This window comes from Aegilops tauschii, chromosome 7, assembly GCF_002575655.3.
Source record: "Aegilops tauschii subsp. strangulata cultivar AL8/78 chromosome 7, Aet v6.0, whole genome shotgun sequence".
Classification (NCBI taxonomy): Eukaryota; Viridiplantae; Streptophyta; class Magnoliopsida; order Poales; family Poaceae; genus Aegilops; species Aegilops tauschii.
This window is the reverse complement of record NC_053041.3, coordinates 409,996,375-410,012,587: the sequence shown is the minus strand read 5'-3', so window position 1 is coordinate 410,012,587 and position 16,213 is coordinate 409,996,375.

Sequence of the window (16,213 nt, the reverse complement as noted above, 5' to 3'; positions counted from 1 at the left end):
GTACTTTGATAATTTGATATTTGGGTGGACCAGTGCTTGGGTGCTGCCCTTACTTGGACAAGCATCCCACTTATGATGAACCTCTATTGCAAGCATCCGCAACTACAACAAAAGTATTAAGGTAAACCTAACCATATCATGAAACATATGGATCCAAATCAGCCCCTTACAAAGCAACGCATAAACTAGGGTTTAAGCTTCTGTCACTCTAGCAACCCATCATCTACTTATTACTTCCCAATGCCTTCCTCTAGGCCCAAATAATGGTGAAGTGTTATGTAGTCGACGTTCACATAACACCACTAGAGGATAGACAACATACATCTCATCAAAATATCGAACGAATACCAAATTCACATGACTACTAATAGCAAGACTTCTCCCATGTCCTCAGGAACAAACATAACTACTCACAAAGCATATTCATGTTCATAATCAGAGGGGTATTAACATGCATATAGGATCTGAACATATGATCTTCCACCAAATAAACCAACTGGCATCAACTACAAGGAGTAATCAACACTACTAGCAACCTACAGGTACCAATCCCAGACTTAGAGACAGAATTGGATAGAAGAGATGAATTAGGGTTTGAGAGGAGATGGTGCTGGTGAAGATGTTGATGGAGATTGCCCTCTCCCGATGAGAGGAGCGTTGGTGATAACGATGGCGATGATTTCCCACTCCCAAAGGGAAGTGTCCCCGGCAGAACAGCTCTGCCGGAGCCCTAGATTGGTTCCGCCAAGGTTCCGCCTCGTGGCGGCGGAGTCTCGTCCCAAAAGCTTGCTTATGATTTTTCTTCGGACGAAAGACTTCATATACTAGAAGATGGGCACCGGAGGGCCAACAGGGGGCCCACGAGGCAGGGGGCGCGCCCCCCACCCTCGTGGCCAGGTAGGGCCCCCTTGATGTACTTCTTCCGCTCAATATTTTTTATTATTTCCAAAAATAACTTTCGTGGAGTTTCAGGACTTTTGGAGTTGTGCTGAATAGGTCTCTAATATTTGCTCCTTTTCCAGCCCAGAATTCCAGCTGCCGGCATTCTCCCTCCTTATGTAAACCTTGTAAAATAAGAGAGAATAGGCATAAGTATTGTGACATAATGTGTAATAACAGCCCATAATGCAATAAATATTGATATAAAAGCATGATGCAAAATGGACGTATCAACTCCCCCAAGCTTAGACCTCGCTTGTCCTCAAGCAAAGGCCGATAACGATAAATATGTCCACATGTTTAGTGGTAGAGGTGTCGATAAAAATAAAATACGGACATCAGGGCATCATGATTATTCTCATAACAGCAACATATATGGATATTGTCATATGATTTCTTATGCTCAAGTAATAATCTATTCACAATGCAAAGTATGAATCAGAAACCTTATGGAGAACCAACAAACTATAATCTCAGTCATTGAAGCAATTGCAATTTGTCATAACATCAGTAAGAGTCTATGTCAGAGTTTTCTAGCAAGTCAACATACTCAACTATCATTTAGTCTTTCATAATTGCTAACACTCACGCAATACTTGTGGTTAGGGAGTCTTAATCAGACACAAAGAAAGATAGGGGCTTATAGTTTCGCCTCCCAACCTTTTACCTCAGGGGTAATGTCAACAATAATAGTTCATGCTAACCTACATCCAATTCGATATATCTATCAGGATCTTTCCAACACCCTGTGCTTGCCAAAGGATAAAATATAAAAAGGAAAGGTGAAGATCACCATGACTCTTGCATAAGGTAGAAGATAATAGTAAAAGATAGGCCCTTCGCAGAGGGAAGCAGAGGTTGCCATGCGCTTTTAGGGTTGGATGCACAAAATCTTAATGCGAAAGAACGTCACTTTATATTGCCACTTGTGACATGAACCTTTATTATGCAGTCCATCGCTTTTATTTCTTCCACATCACAAGATCGTATAAAGCTTATTTCCTCCACACCAATAAATCATACATATTTAGAGAGCAATTTTTATTCCTTGCACCGATGACAACTTACTTGAAGGATCTTACTCAGTCCATAGGTAGATATAGTGGACTCTCATGGCAAAACTGGTTTAAGGGTATATGGAAGCACAAGTAGTATCTCTACTTGGTGCAAATAATTTGGCTAGCATGAGGGGGAAAGGCAAGCTCCACATGTTGGATGATCCATGACAATATACTTTATCTCAGATATAAGAAAACATAACCCATTACGTTGTCTTCCTTGTCCAACATCAACTCTTTAGCATGTCATATTTTAATGAGTGCTCCCAATCATAAAAGATGTCCAAGATAGTATATTTATATGTGAAACCTCTCTTTCCTTATTACTTCCTATTAATTGCAACGATGACCAAAGCTATGTTTGCCAACTCCCAACAATTTTTCATCATCATACTCTTTCTATGTGTAGTCATTACTCTCAATAAGATCAATATTATCTCTTTGTTTCTTTTTATTCTTTTCTCTTTTCTTTTATTCACTCAAGATCATGGCAAAATAGTCAAGCCCTTGACTCAACACTAATCTTTATTATATATAGCTCACGGACTCGATTACATAGAGAGATTATAAAGCAAAACTCAAAACTAGATCATACCAAAACTTTATTCTACTAGATCAAGATACTACTAAAAGGATCGAACTAAGAAAAACGGTAAAGATAGGAGTGTGATGGTGATACGATACCGGGGCACCTCCCCCAAGCTTGGCAGTTGCCAAGGGGAGTGCCCATACCCATGTGATTATGTCTCCTTTTTCGGTGATGGCGTAATATTCTTGGCGATGATGCCCCTCAGGATACGATTCTCCTCCTCGAGCTTATTGACTTGCTGCTTGAGGTCCATTATTTCCTTACAAAGCTTTCCTGTAACAGCTAAAGCTCCTTGCACCCAAGGGCGTTGCATAGCTGCGGGAGAACAAGTGACACTCTTCTTCATATTTTCATAAGAAAGAAATTTAACATTGGAAGGGATAATCGAGTTTGGAATAGCTGAGCTCTGTAGTTCCCCCATCGTGAATCCATCTCGGAAGCGAGAAGTGACTTCTTGATCCTCCTCCATGGCATCTATCCTCATCAAATCAGCCTCCATCTCTTCCTCCGTTGCTGGCCCAAAGTGGCCAGCATCGCTGTTTATCCTTGATCTCGATGCCGGATGAGACACGCGGCTCTCCCCGACTGACTCTTGAGAAGACATCTTGCTCTAATCTCCAGCAGCAACAACTCGAAACAAGAATAAAAGACAATTGTGTGATACGGGAGTCAAAACCTTCGGGAGATTATATAATGAATTTTTACCGACCAAAATACATAACGTGCAAGAAAACGGAGTCCGGAGAGCACACGAGGTGCCCACGAGGTAGGGGGCGCGCCCAGAGGGGTAGGGCGCGCCCTCCACCCTCGTGGAGGCCTCGTGTCCTTCCCGGACTGCTTCTTATTTTTCTATTTTTCTAAATATTCCAAAACGGAGAAATATTGCCTTTAGAACTGTTTTGGAGTCGGTTTACTTACCGTACCACATACCTATTCCTTTTCGGAGTCTGAAACGTTCCGGAAAGTGTCCCTTATGTATTCCTCCGGGGTTACGGTTTCAATAACATTAGTTTCAACATTTATAGGATTACCTGAGATATAATGTTTGATTCTTTGACCGTTCACCACCTTCGGGTTTGTGCCTTCGAAGTTGTTGATTTTTATGGCACCGGAACGATAGACCTCCTTGATAACGTAAGGGCCTTCCCATTTAGAGAGAAGTTTTCCTCCAAAAAATCTTAAACGAGAGTTGTATAGCAATACATAATCACCTACATTAAACTCACACTTTTGTATCCTCTTGTCATGCCATCTTTTAACTTTTTCTTTAAACAATTTGGCATTCTCATAAGCTTGGGTTCTCCATTCATCAAGTGAGCTAATGTCAAATAACCTCTTCTCATCGGCAAGTTTGAAATCATAATTGAGCTCTTTAATAGCCCAATATGCCGTATAATCTAGTTCGAGAGGTAAGTGACATGCTTTTCCATAAACCATTTTATACGGAGACATACCCATAGGATTTTTATATGCAGTTCTGTAGGCCCATAATGCATCATCAAGTTTCTTCGACCAATTCTTTCTAGATCTATTGAAAGTCTTTTGAAAAATTAATTGGAGCTCTCTATTACTCAATTCTACTTGACCACTAGACTGTGGGTGATAAGGAGATGCAATTCTATGATTAACTTCGTATTTAGCAAGCATTTTTACGAAAAGCACCATGAATAAAATGTGAACCACCATCTGTCATTAAATATCTAGGGACTCCAAACCTCGGGAAAATAACTTCTTTAAGCATTTTAATAGAAGTGTTATGATCAGCACTACTAGTTGGAATAGCTTCTACCCACTTAGTAATGTAATCAACAGCAACTAAAATATGTGTATATCCATTAGAGGCAGGAAAAGGTTCCATATAATGAAAGCCCCAAACATCAAATGGTTCAATAACAAGTGAATAATTCATTGGCATTTCTTGACGTCTACTAATATTACCAATTCTTTGACATTCATCACAAGATAAGACAAACTTACGGGCATCCTTGAAGAGAGTAGGACAATAAAAACCGGATTGCAATACCTTATGTGCAGTTCTATCTCCAGCGTGGTGTCCTCCATAAGCCTCGGAGTGACACTTGCGTAGGATCTATTCCTGTTAATGCTCAGGTACACAACGTCTAATAACACCATCTACTCCTTCTTTATAAAGATGTGGGTCATCCCAAAAGTAATGTCTCAAATCATAGAAAAACTTTTTCTTTTGCTGGTATGTGAAACTAGGTGGTATGAATTTAGCAACGATGTAATTCGCATAATCAGCATACCATGGAGCAGTACGAGAAGTATTTATGACATTTAGTTGTTCATCAGGAAAGCTATAATCAATAGGTAGTGGGTCATCAAGAACATTTTCTAACCTAGACAAGTTGTCTGCAACGGGATTCTCAGCTCCCTTTCTATCAATAATATGGAAATCAAATTCTTGTAGCAAGAGAACCCATCTAATAAGTCTAGGTTTAGCATCTTTCTTTTCCATAAGATATTTAATAGCAGCATGATCCGTGTGAATAGTTACTTTAGAATCTACAATATAAGGTCTAAACTTATCACATGCAAACACAATGGACGTAGAGCATGAAGGAGAGCGCGGGGAAGAGGAGACTCGTACGGGCTTGACCTAGCTGCGCCACGACCGCCACGCACGAGTTGGCGCAACACAAGGGAACTACTCCAGACTACCAAGATAAGTTCGCGCTCGGAATCCACCCATCGCTATGACGCGGGATCCTCACTTGCTGCAGCTCTATTGCGGCAACGTCGCCTCCCTTTCTTACCTTTCGGTGGCCACTTGCGCGCTAAAGGGGACCTCCTGAGCATCGTGACTCAGGAGCTCTTACTGGACCTCGGGCCGCTCACCTCCTGGCCTTGACCACGGCATCGCGACCTGGTATACCAGCGACGGCTGCAGCCTGCCTGGGGACCGGGACCTGTCAGCGTAGAGCACCAAGCCGTCGCGAGGATAGAAAGGGGAGATTGGGCTGAAACAGGACACGCAGCCGCACAATTTCATAATAAGATGATATCAACCAAAGACATTACAGGCCCTTTACACACCCCCGCGAGGCTATTTTCGATTCCTCGCAGGGAACAAAAGAAAGGAAATTCAAGGAGCCCTATCTACACGCGCCAGCACGGCCGGCGCCATCATCAATAGTGGGCCACGGGAGGCCGGCGCCAACCCCATCCAGATCAGCAACGGCGGCGGCTGGACGCTGCAGCCTTGCTCCGGGCGCGGCGAAAACTCGGGGGCACGTAGCTGTCGTCGCTCGTCTCCAGAGTCTCGTAGAGCTCAGGAGAGTCGCTGGACTCCCAAGCATCGCTGTTGCTGGAGGGACTGCTGGCAGGGCGATCCTGACTGCTTTGTCCCGGGCAGCACTCCATGCGGCGGCCTTCCGCGTCGACGACCTTGAAGAGCATGGTCGAGGCGCCGTCATACTCGAAGTGGATCGCAAGGGCGCCTCCTACACGGCAAACCCGGGCGACCTCACCCCAGCCTCGAGTCATGAAGATCTTGCCCGAGGAGACGACTTCAACTTCCGCTCCGATCGTCGGGGCATCGCAATCGGCGTGCCGCAGCCACAGCTCTAGAGGGCCCCTCGGCGGCATCTCGGTGGAGAAGAACTGAGGGAAGTAGATCCAAGTGCGCGGAGGCATCGCCGCCCACAGCACGAGCTCACGCGAGGAGTCCGCGGCGTGGATTCCTGGGGCGACAGCGGGCGTCGCCCCGGCGCGGCGGCCGCGGCCCCGGTGCGGGCGGCGGTGCTCGTCGCCTCTCCCTCCGGAGCCCTCAGCTTGGGCGTACAAGGGCAGCGGGTACCCGGGAGGAGGTCGGTCGTACCAAGGCCTCGTCACCTCCGGCCTCGCGGCCACATCGCGGCGTCGGCTCGGCCTCTTCTTTGGTGGAAGCGGCCCGAGCTCGTCACGGGGAGCTTTCCCTTTCTCTGTGGCCGAAAACCTCCGAATAGGCGCCATGGATGTCGCTGCTAGCAATGGAGCAAGGGAGGATCAGCGAGCGGAATGGGAAGAGATGGACGACGGGGGCTCTGCCCCCCTCCTTCCTCATTTATAGCCCAAGGGAGGCCAACCGTCGACCCCCACGATCGCAGGTAATGATAACCCTTTTTGCATGCAGTAGGGACTCGTCAAATCGTACAGTTGCCGAGGCAGCGTGGGGAAGCGGAGACGCCCACGTCCAATCAAACGACAGGCGTCGACCAAGGCCGCAGGCTATTGGGGCCCGCGGTGCTCCGCACTTGCCCTTTGGCTTCGCCTCGAAGCCAAGTCCGAGCGCGCCTTGGGCCCGGGGGCTACTGCGGTGTTCTGGGAACGGGGGTCCCCAGACTTGCCTACCTGCGGCCCACGGCGTGGCTCCACAAGCGGGCCCGTGCGGCCCATCTTCACCAGGAAGCACTCAAGACCCTCGCGAGGGGCCAAGCCTCGCGAGGCGAACGACACAAGACCTCCTCGGGAGCGGCCTCACCAGGCTGGCTCGCGAGGGGCGGAGAGATCAAGGCAAGGGGGTACCTCGCATGGTCTCCCGTGACGTAAGCGATGACGACCTAGGCCACCAGGCGGGCGCCAGCGCGCACAGTGTCCTTGTTTCCTCTTTGGTGCTAAGGAGGCAAGCGCAGGCGAAGAGTACAGAGGCATCAGGCAAAGGTTTCCATATCGGTGCAATGGGACCAAGACCAGCAGGACGGCAAGACGGAGGTCACCGTGGAGCCCAAGATGGCATCACCACCAGAGCCTTTAGCAGGCGAAGACTTTTGTATGGATAAGCTGTACCAGCTATCCCCCTTCAAACTCGACCGTTGTGGCATCCCTTCCCACTCAATATTTGGGAAGAGGACCAGGGCCTCTATAAATAGGACTAGTCATCACCGTAGGAGGGGAAGGATCTTGAGCAATCCTCACCCGCACACCAACACACCGAGCACAAGAACACCTCTCCTCAGGAGGCTATTCTTCCCTTGTACTGTTCATCCTCAGCCCAAGAGGCAATCCACCACCACCACACTGGAGTAGGGTATTACACCGCAACGGTGGCCCGAACCAGTATATATCTTGTGTCCTCGTGTTCTTTGGGTTCGGCGAGCTAGTCCGCGAGATCGTGGAGTGTGAGAGCTTGGGAGAGGAGAGATCTTCGTGCGCACCCCAGTGTTCGAACCTCAAGGGTTTTGCCGGAACCCGAAATGCGACAACGACGAGTGGTGCCCGCAGTCCCCGCCGTGTATGTCGGCTACCAGCTCTTTCCCCTGTTCCCTGGAGATACGACGTAGGGAAACGTCATCCGGCCGCCTCCTGTATAACTCCCCGTCCTGGATGCAGTAGGCTGTGGCCTGCCGCACTACGCGCTCCGCATCTTCCTCCTTCTCCGGTAGCATCCCTTGCGTCAGGTACTCCTTGAACTCCTTGGTCCAGCACCCCTCCTGAGGCTCGAGCGCCAAGAGTAGGCACGCTCCCGAGGTCAGGCCGCAGGCCGGGGCTCCCAAGGCAGGTGGTTGGGGGAGCTCCTCCCGAGGCAGCGCCGTCCTCGAAAGTGGTGGCGTTGCCAATGGCTTGAAGAGCCGCTCATCGAAGACGCCAGGCTCTTGGGGTAGCCGTTTGGATGCTCTCTTGGCGATGTCGTCGGCTTCCTTGTTAGTGCCGCGGGGCACGTGCTGCAATTCCAGGCCCAAGAAATGCTTTTCCATTTTGCGTACCTCCGCGAGGTATGCCTCCATGTGCTCGTACCTTGGCTCGTATACCTTGTTGGAGAAGTTGACGAGAAGCCGTGAGTCGCCCTTGATGGTGAGGTGTTTCACCCCCAGGGCCACCGCAGCCTTGAGGCCAGCTATGAGGCCTTCATACTCGGCTATGTTGTTGGAGACCTTCTCGCCCTACTGGAAGCAGAGCTGCACGGCGTAGTAGAGCTTGTCCTGAGTGGGCGAGATGAGCACCGCTCCAGCTCTCGCGCCCTGGCGCGCAAATGCGCCATCGAAGTACATCACCCAGTCGTCCGGCGCTTCACTCCCTAGCAAGAGGGACCGATCCTCTCCTGCTTCAAGCTCCGGGCCGTCCGTCCATTCTGCCACGAAGTCGGCGAGCGCAGCTCCCTTGATGACCCTGGTTGTGCTGAACTCTAGCTGGAACACCTGTAGCTCTATATTCCACTCGGCGACTCTTCCAGCCGCGTTAGGGCTCCTGAGTACCCTCTCCAATGGGTAGGCCGAGACGAACTTGATTGGGTGACCTTGAAATTAGTGTCGTAGCTTACGCGAGGCCACCAAAAGCGCGAGCAAGAGCTTCTGAGGCATGGGGTACCATGCCCTTGCATCTCGCAGTACCATGCTGACGAAATACACTGGATGCTCGACGAGGGCGGGCGCATCAACGGGAGCCGCGTTTGTTGGAGGTTGGGGCGCCTCCTGAGGCGACTGGACCTCCGGAGCCTGGTCCCCCATTGGGGCCTCGGCAGGCCTAAGGTCACCATCTTGCTGAGTCGGGCCATCCGTTGGCGTTGCTGCAACCCCCGCGGTCTCCTTCGGGTATTGTGTCGTCCCGGCTGGGGGCGTGGTTTGGCGTGACGTGTCCTTGGCCTGGCGCCCTTCCCGAACTGCCACCAGAGCTGCACTGGCTGAGTGAGGGGTGGCGGTGAGGTAAAACACCAGGGGCTCGAGAGGGCGTGGCGCCACCATCACCGAAGGGCTGGTCAGATATCTCTTGAGGTCTTGAAACGCTTGGCCAGCCACCGGAGTCCACTCGAACGGGCCCTTCCTCTTCATCAGCTTGAAGAATGGCAGGGCGCGCTCCCCCAACTTGGAGATGAAGCGCCCCAATGAAGTCACGCAGCTGGCTAGCTTCTGCATCTCCTTGAGGGTTTGTGGTGGGCTCATGTCTTCAATCGCCTTGACCTTCTCTAGGTTGGCCTCGATCCCCCTGTGGGACACGAGGAAGCCCAATAGTTTGCCGCAGGGGACACCAAATACGCACTTTTCTAGGTTGAGCCGCAAGTCCACCTGGCGCAGGCTCGCGAAGGTCTCTTCCAGGTCCTGAATTAAAGTTCTGGCCTCCCGAGACTTCACCACAACGTCATTAACGTAAGCTTCGGCGTTCCTCCCGAGTTGCTAAGCCAGGGCGATGTGCATCAGCCGTTGGAAGGTTGCGCCCGCGTTGCGCAGCCCGAACGGCATGCAGGTGTAGCAGTATACCCCGCACGGGGTCAGGAAGGTCGTCTTCTCCACATCCTCCACCGCCATCTTGATCTGGTGGTAGCCTGAAAACGCGTCCAGGAAGCATAGCTGGTCGCACTCGGCGGTGGAGTCGATGATCTGGTCGATGCGTGGAAGCGGGAATGGATCTTGGGGGCAGTCCTTGTTGAGATTGGTGAAGTCGACACACATGCGCTCTTTCCCGCCTTTCTTGGGCACAACGACGGGCTTCGCCAACCATTCGGGGTACCGGACCTCGCAAATGACACCTGCTGCCTCCAGCTTGCTGATCGGGCTCCCAGGCGAATACTTCCTTGTTCGCGTGCAAGAATTTCACCAATGCTTCCTCTTGATCTGAGTCGAGGTTGGCACCTATGGTGAAGGTGGCTTGATGTCTACTACACAACCTTCTTCTTGTAGACGTTGTTGGGCCTCCAAGTGCAGAGGTTTGTAGGACGGTAGCAAATTTCCCTCAAGTGGATGACCTAAGGTTTATCAATCCGTGGGAGGCGTAGGATGAAGATGGTCTCTCTCAAACAACCCTGCAACCAAATAACAAAGAGTCTCTTGTGTCCCCAACACACCCAATACAATGGTAAATTGTATAGGTGCACTAGTTCGGCGAAGAGATGGTGATACAAGTGCAATATGGATGGTAGATATAGGTTTTTGTAATATGAAAATATAAAAACAGCAAGGTAACTAATGATAAAAGTGAGCGTAAACGGTATTGCAATGCTAGGAAACAAGGCCTAGGGTTCATACTTTCACTAGTGCAAGTTCTCTCAACAATAATAACATAATTGGATCACATAACTATCCCTCAACATGCAACAAAGAGTCACTCCAAAGTCACTAATAGCGAAGAACAAACGAAGAGATTATTGAACGGTACGAAACCACCTCAAAGTTATCCTTTCTGATCAATCTATTCAAGAGTTCGTACTAGAATAACACCTTAAGACACAAATCAACCAAAACCCTATTGTCACCTAGATACTCCAATGTCACCTCAAGTATCCGTGGGTATGATTATACGATATGAATCACACAATCTCATATTCATCTATTCAACCAACACAAAGAACTTCAAATAGTGCCCCAAAGTTTCTACCGGAGAGTCAAGACGAAAACGTGTGCCAACCCCTATGCATAAGTTCACGAGGTCACGGAACCCGCAAGTTGATCGCCAAAACATACATCAAGTAAATCATGTGATATCCCATTGTCACCACAGATAAGCACATGCAAGACATACATCAAGTGTTCTCAAATCCTTAAAGACTCAAACCGATAAGATAACTTCAAAGGGAAAACTAAATCCATTACAAGAGAGTAGAGGGGGAGAAATATCATAAGATCCAACTATAATAGCAAAGCTCGCGATACATCAATATCGTGCCAAATCAAGAACACAAGAGAGAGAGAGAGAGAGAGAGAGAGAGAGAGAGAGAGAGATCAAACACATAGCTACTGGTACATACCCTCAGCCCCGAGGGTGAAGTACTCCCTCCTCGTCATGGAGAGCGTCGGGATGATGAAGATGGCCACCGGAGAGGGATTCCCCCCTCCGGCAGGGTGCTGGAACGGGTCTAGATTGGTTTTCGGTGGCTACAGAGGCTTGCGGCGGCGGAACTCCCGATCTAGGTTTCTTTTTGGAAGTTTGGGTTATATAAGAGGTGTTGGAGTTGGGAACAAGTCAGGGGCTCCCCGAGGCGGCCACGAGGCAGGGGGCGCGTCCAGGGGGTAGGGCGTGCCCCCCACCCTCGTGGTGGCCTCGGGGCTCTTCTGGCCCACTTCCGGTACTCCGTGGGCTTCTTCTGGTCCAAAAATGATCTCCATCAAATTTCAGCTCAATTGGACTCCGTTTGATATTCCTTTTCTACAATACTCAAAAACAAGGAAAAAACAGAAACTGGCACTGGGCTCTAGGTTAATAGGTTAGTCCCAAAAATCATATAAAATAGCATATAAATGCATATAAAACATCCACGGTGGATAATATAATAGCATGGAACAATAAAAAAATTATAGATACGTTGGAGACGTATCAGCATCCCCATGCTTAATTCCTGCTCATCCTCGAGTAGGTAAATGATAAAAAAAGAATTTTTTATGTGGAATGCTACCTAGCATATTTATCAATGTAATCTTCTTTATTGTGGCAAGAATATTCAGATCCATAAGATTCAAGACAAAAGTTTAATATTGACATAAAAATAATAATACTTCAAGCATACTAACCAAGCAATTATGTCTTCTCAAAATAACATACCCAAAGAAAGCTCATCCCTACAAAATCATATAGTTTGGCCATGCTTCATTTTTGTCACACAAAATGCTCTTATCATGCACAACCCCGATGACAAGCCAAGCAATTGTTTCATACTTTAGTATTCTCAAACTTTTTCAACTTTCACGCAATACATGAGCGTGAGCCATGGACATAGCACTATGGGTGGAATAGAATATGATGATGGAGGTTGTGTAGAGAAGATAAAAAAAGTCTCACATTGACGCGGCTAATCAACGGGCTAGGAAGATGCCCATCAATTGATGTCAATGCAAGCAGTAGGGATTGCCATGCAATGGATGCACTAGAGCTATAAATGTATGAAAGCTCAACAAAAGAAACTAAATGGGTGTGCATCCAACTTGCTTGCTCATGAAGACCTAGGGCATTTTGAGGAAGCCCATCGTTGGAATATACAAGCCAAGTTCTATAATGAAAATTCCCACTAGTATATTAAAGTGAAAAAATAAGAGACTCTCTATCATAAAGATCATGGTGCTACTTTGAAGCACAAGTGTGGAAAAAGGATAGTAGCATTGTCCTTTCTTTTCCTTTTTTTGGGCCTTTTTTTAATTATTTGCCTTTCTCTTTTCTTATTTTTTATTTGGCCTTTCCCCTTTTTTATTTGCCCTTTCTCTTTTTTTTCATGGGACAATGCTCTATTAAGGATGATCATCACACTTCTATTTATTTACAAATCAATGATTACAACTCGATACTAGAACAAAGTATGACTCTATATGAATGCCTCCAGCGGTGTACCGGGATGGGCAATGAATCAAGAGTGACATGTATGAAAAATTATGCATGGTGGCCTTGCCACAAATACGATGTCAACTACATGATCATGCAAGGCAATATGACAATGATGAAGCGTGTCATAATAAACGGAACGGTGGAAAGTTGCATGGCAATATATCTCGGAATGGCTATGGAAATGTCATAATAGGTAGGTATGGTGGCTGTTTTGAGGAAGATATAAGGAGGTTTATGTGTCATAGAGCGTATCATATCACGGGGTTTGGATGCACCGGCGAAGTTTGCACCGACTCTCAAGGTGAGAAGGGCAATGCATGGTACCGAAGAGGCTAGCAATGATGGAAGGGTGAGAGTGCGTATAATCCATGGACTCAACATTAGTCATAAAGAACTCATATACTTATTGCAAAAATCTACAAGTCATCAAAAACCAAGCACTACGCGCATGCTCCTAGGGGGATATATTGGTAGGAAAAGACCATCGCTCGTCCCCGACCGCCACTCATAAGGAGGACAATTGAAGAAACACCTCATGCTTCAAATTTGTCACACAACGTTTACCATACGTGCATGCTACGGGACTTGCAAACTCCAACACAAGTATTTCTCAAATTCACAATTACTCAACTAGCATGACTCTAATATTACCATCTTCATATCTCAAAACAATCATAAAGTATCAAACTTCTCATAGTATTGAATGCACTCTATATGAAAGTTTTTATTATACCCATCTTGGATGCCCATCATATTAGGACTAAATTCATAACCAAAGCAAATTACCATGCTGTTCTAAAGACTCTCAAAATAATATAAGTGAAGCATGAGAGTTCATCTACTTCTTCAAAATAAAACCATCGCCGTGCTCTAAAAGGATATAAGTGAAGCACTAGAGCAAATGACAAACTACTCCGAAAGATATAAGTGAAGATCAATGAGTAGTCGAATAATCATGCAACTATGTGAAGACTCTCTAACATTCAAGAATTTCAGATCTTGGTATTTTATTCAAACAGCAAGCAAAATAAGAAAATAAAATGATGCTCCAAGCAAAACACATATCATGTGGTGAATAAAAATATAGCTCCAAATAAAGTTACCGATGAACGAAGACGAAAGAGGGGATGCCCAGGGGATGCCATCCGGGGCATCCCCAAGCTTAGGCTCTTGGTTGTCCTTGAATATTACCTTGGGGTGCCTTGGGCATACCCAAGCTTAGGCTCTTGCCACTCCTTATTCCATAGTCCATCGAATGTTTACCCAAAACTTGAAAACTTCACAACACAAAACTCAACAGAAAACTCGTAAGCTCCGTTAGTATAAGAAAATAAAACCACCACTTAGGTACTGTTGTGAACTCATTCTAACTTCATATTGGTGTAATATCTACTGATTACAACTTCTCTATGGTTCTTGCCCTCCGATACTACTCATAGATTCATCAAAATAAGCAAACAACACATAGAAAACAGAATCTGTCAAAAACAGAACAGTCTGTAGTAATCTGTATCAAACGTATACTTCTTGAACTCAAAAAATTCTGAAATAAATTGGTGGACCTGAGGAATTTGTCTATTAATCATCTGCAAAACTAATCAACCTAAAAGCACTCTCCAGTAAAAAAATGGCAGCTAATCTCGTGAGCGCTAAAGTTTCTGTTTTTTACAGCAAGATCGCAAAGACTTCACCCAAGTCTTCCCAAAGGTTCTACTTGGCACAAACACTAATTAAAACATAAAACCACATCTAAACAGAGGCTAGATAGGTTATTTATTTCTAAACAGGAGCAAAAAGCAAGGAACGAAAATAAGATTGGGTTGCCTCCCAACAAGCGCTAACGTTTAACGCCTCTAGCTAGGCATGATGATTTCAATGATGCTCACATGAAAGATAAGAATTGAAACATAAAGAGAGCATCATGAAGAATATGACTAGCACATTTAAGTCTAACCCACTTCCTATGCATAGGGATTTTTTGAGCAAACAACTTATGGGAACAATAATCAACTAGCATAGGAAGGCAAAACAAGCATAATTTCAAAACTTTAAGCACATAGAGAGGAAACTTGATATTATTGCAATTCCTACAAGCATATGTTCCTCCCTCATAATAATTTTCAGTAGCATCATGAATGAATTCAACAATATAACCAGCACCTAAAGCATTCTTTTCATGATCTACAAGCATAGAACATTTACTACTCTCTACATAAGCAAAATTCTTCTCAATCGGAATAGTGGGAGTATCATAAGAGACTCGAATACTATAAATTGTTTCCACATTAAAAGAGTAATGTTCATAAAAAGGGTAATCATAATCATGACAAGTTTTATAAGTATAATCATCACTACTTTTTATAGCATAAGTATCATCACAATAATCATCATAGGTAGCAACTTTGTTCTCATCATAATCAATTGAAACCTCTTCCAAGATAGTGGAATCATTACTAAATAAAGTCATGACCTCTCCAAATCCACTTTCATAATTATCACAATAAGCAACATCCTCCAAAATAGTGGGATCATTACTTCCTAAAGTTGACACTCTTCCAAATCCACTTTCATCAATATAATCATCATAAGTAGGAGGCATGCTATCATCATAACAAATTTGAATATCAAACTTGGGAGGCTAAAAATATCATCTTCATTAAACATAGCATCCCCAAGCTTGGGAAAAACATTAATTGCAGCAAATATATTCTCAAACATGTCATTCTCATCAAACATAGCATCCCCAAGCTTGTGCTCTTCATATCATAAGCATAATCACTCTCATCATTAATAGTATGGATAGCACCAATAGTATAGCAATTATCATCATCACAATGAGTAATAGGAGCAACATCATTTGGGAGGGATACCTTTTCACCTTTGCTTCTCCGTCTTCTCTTTTTCTTCTTCACATTATGTGTGGGTTTAATCCTCTTTTTGGAGCTCCTTATTAATGAGATTGGTTGAATAGAAGGCTCCTCCTCGTTACCTGATTCATCATAAGAAATAATAGGAGGATATTGGGAAGTCTCTTCCCTTTCATTAGTATTCTCTTCATCTTCTATTTGTTTTCTTGTCTTTATGTAATTGACAATATAAGGATTTTCAATGCAATTCACCGCACAATACATAAAAATTTCTTCTAGATCAAAGTCAAGAAATCTATCAAGATTAAATCTTGGAATACCCTCAGTTATACGTTTAATTTCTTCATGCCCCAAAAGAAGACTAAGATCTTTATGATGCTCAAGGGTAATCAAGTTATCACAATTTTTTGACACAATTTGATCATGAAACAAATAGCATTGGAGCTTTAAATGACCATGTTCATTGCAAAGTTCACAAGGATGGCGATAAATATTGAATCTTTCAGCACAATCATCTA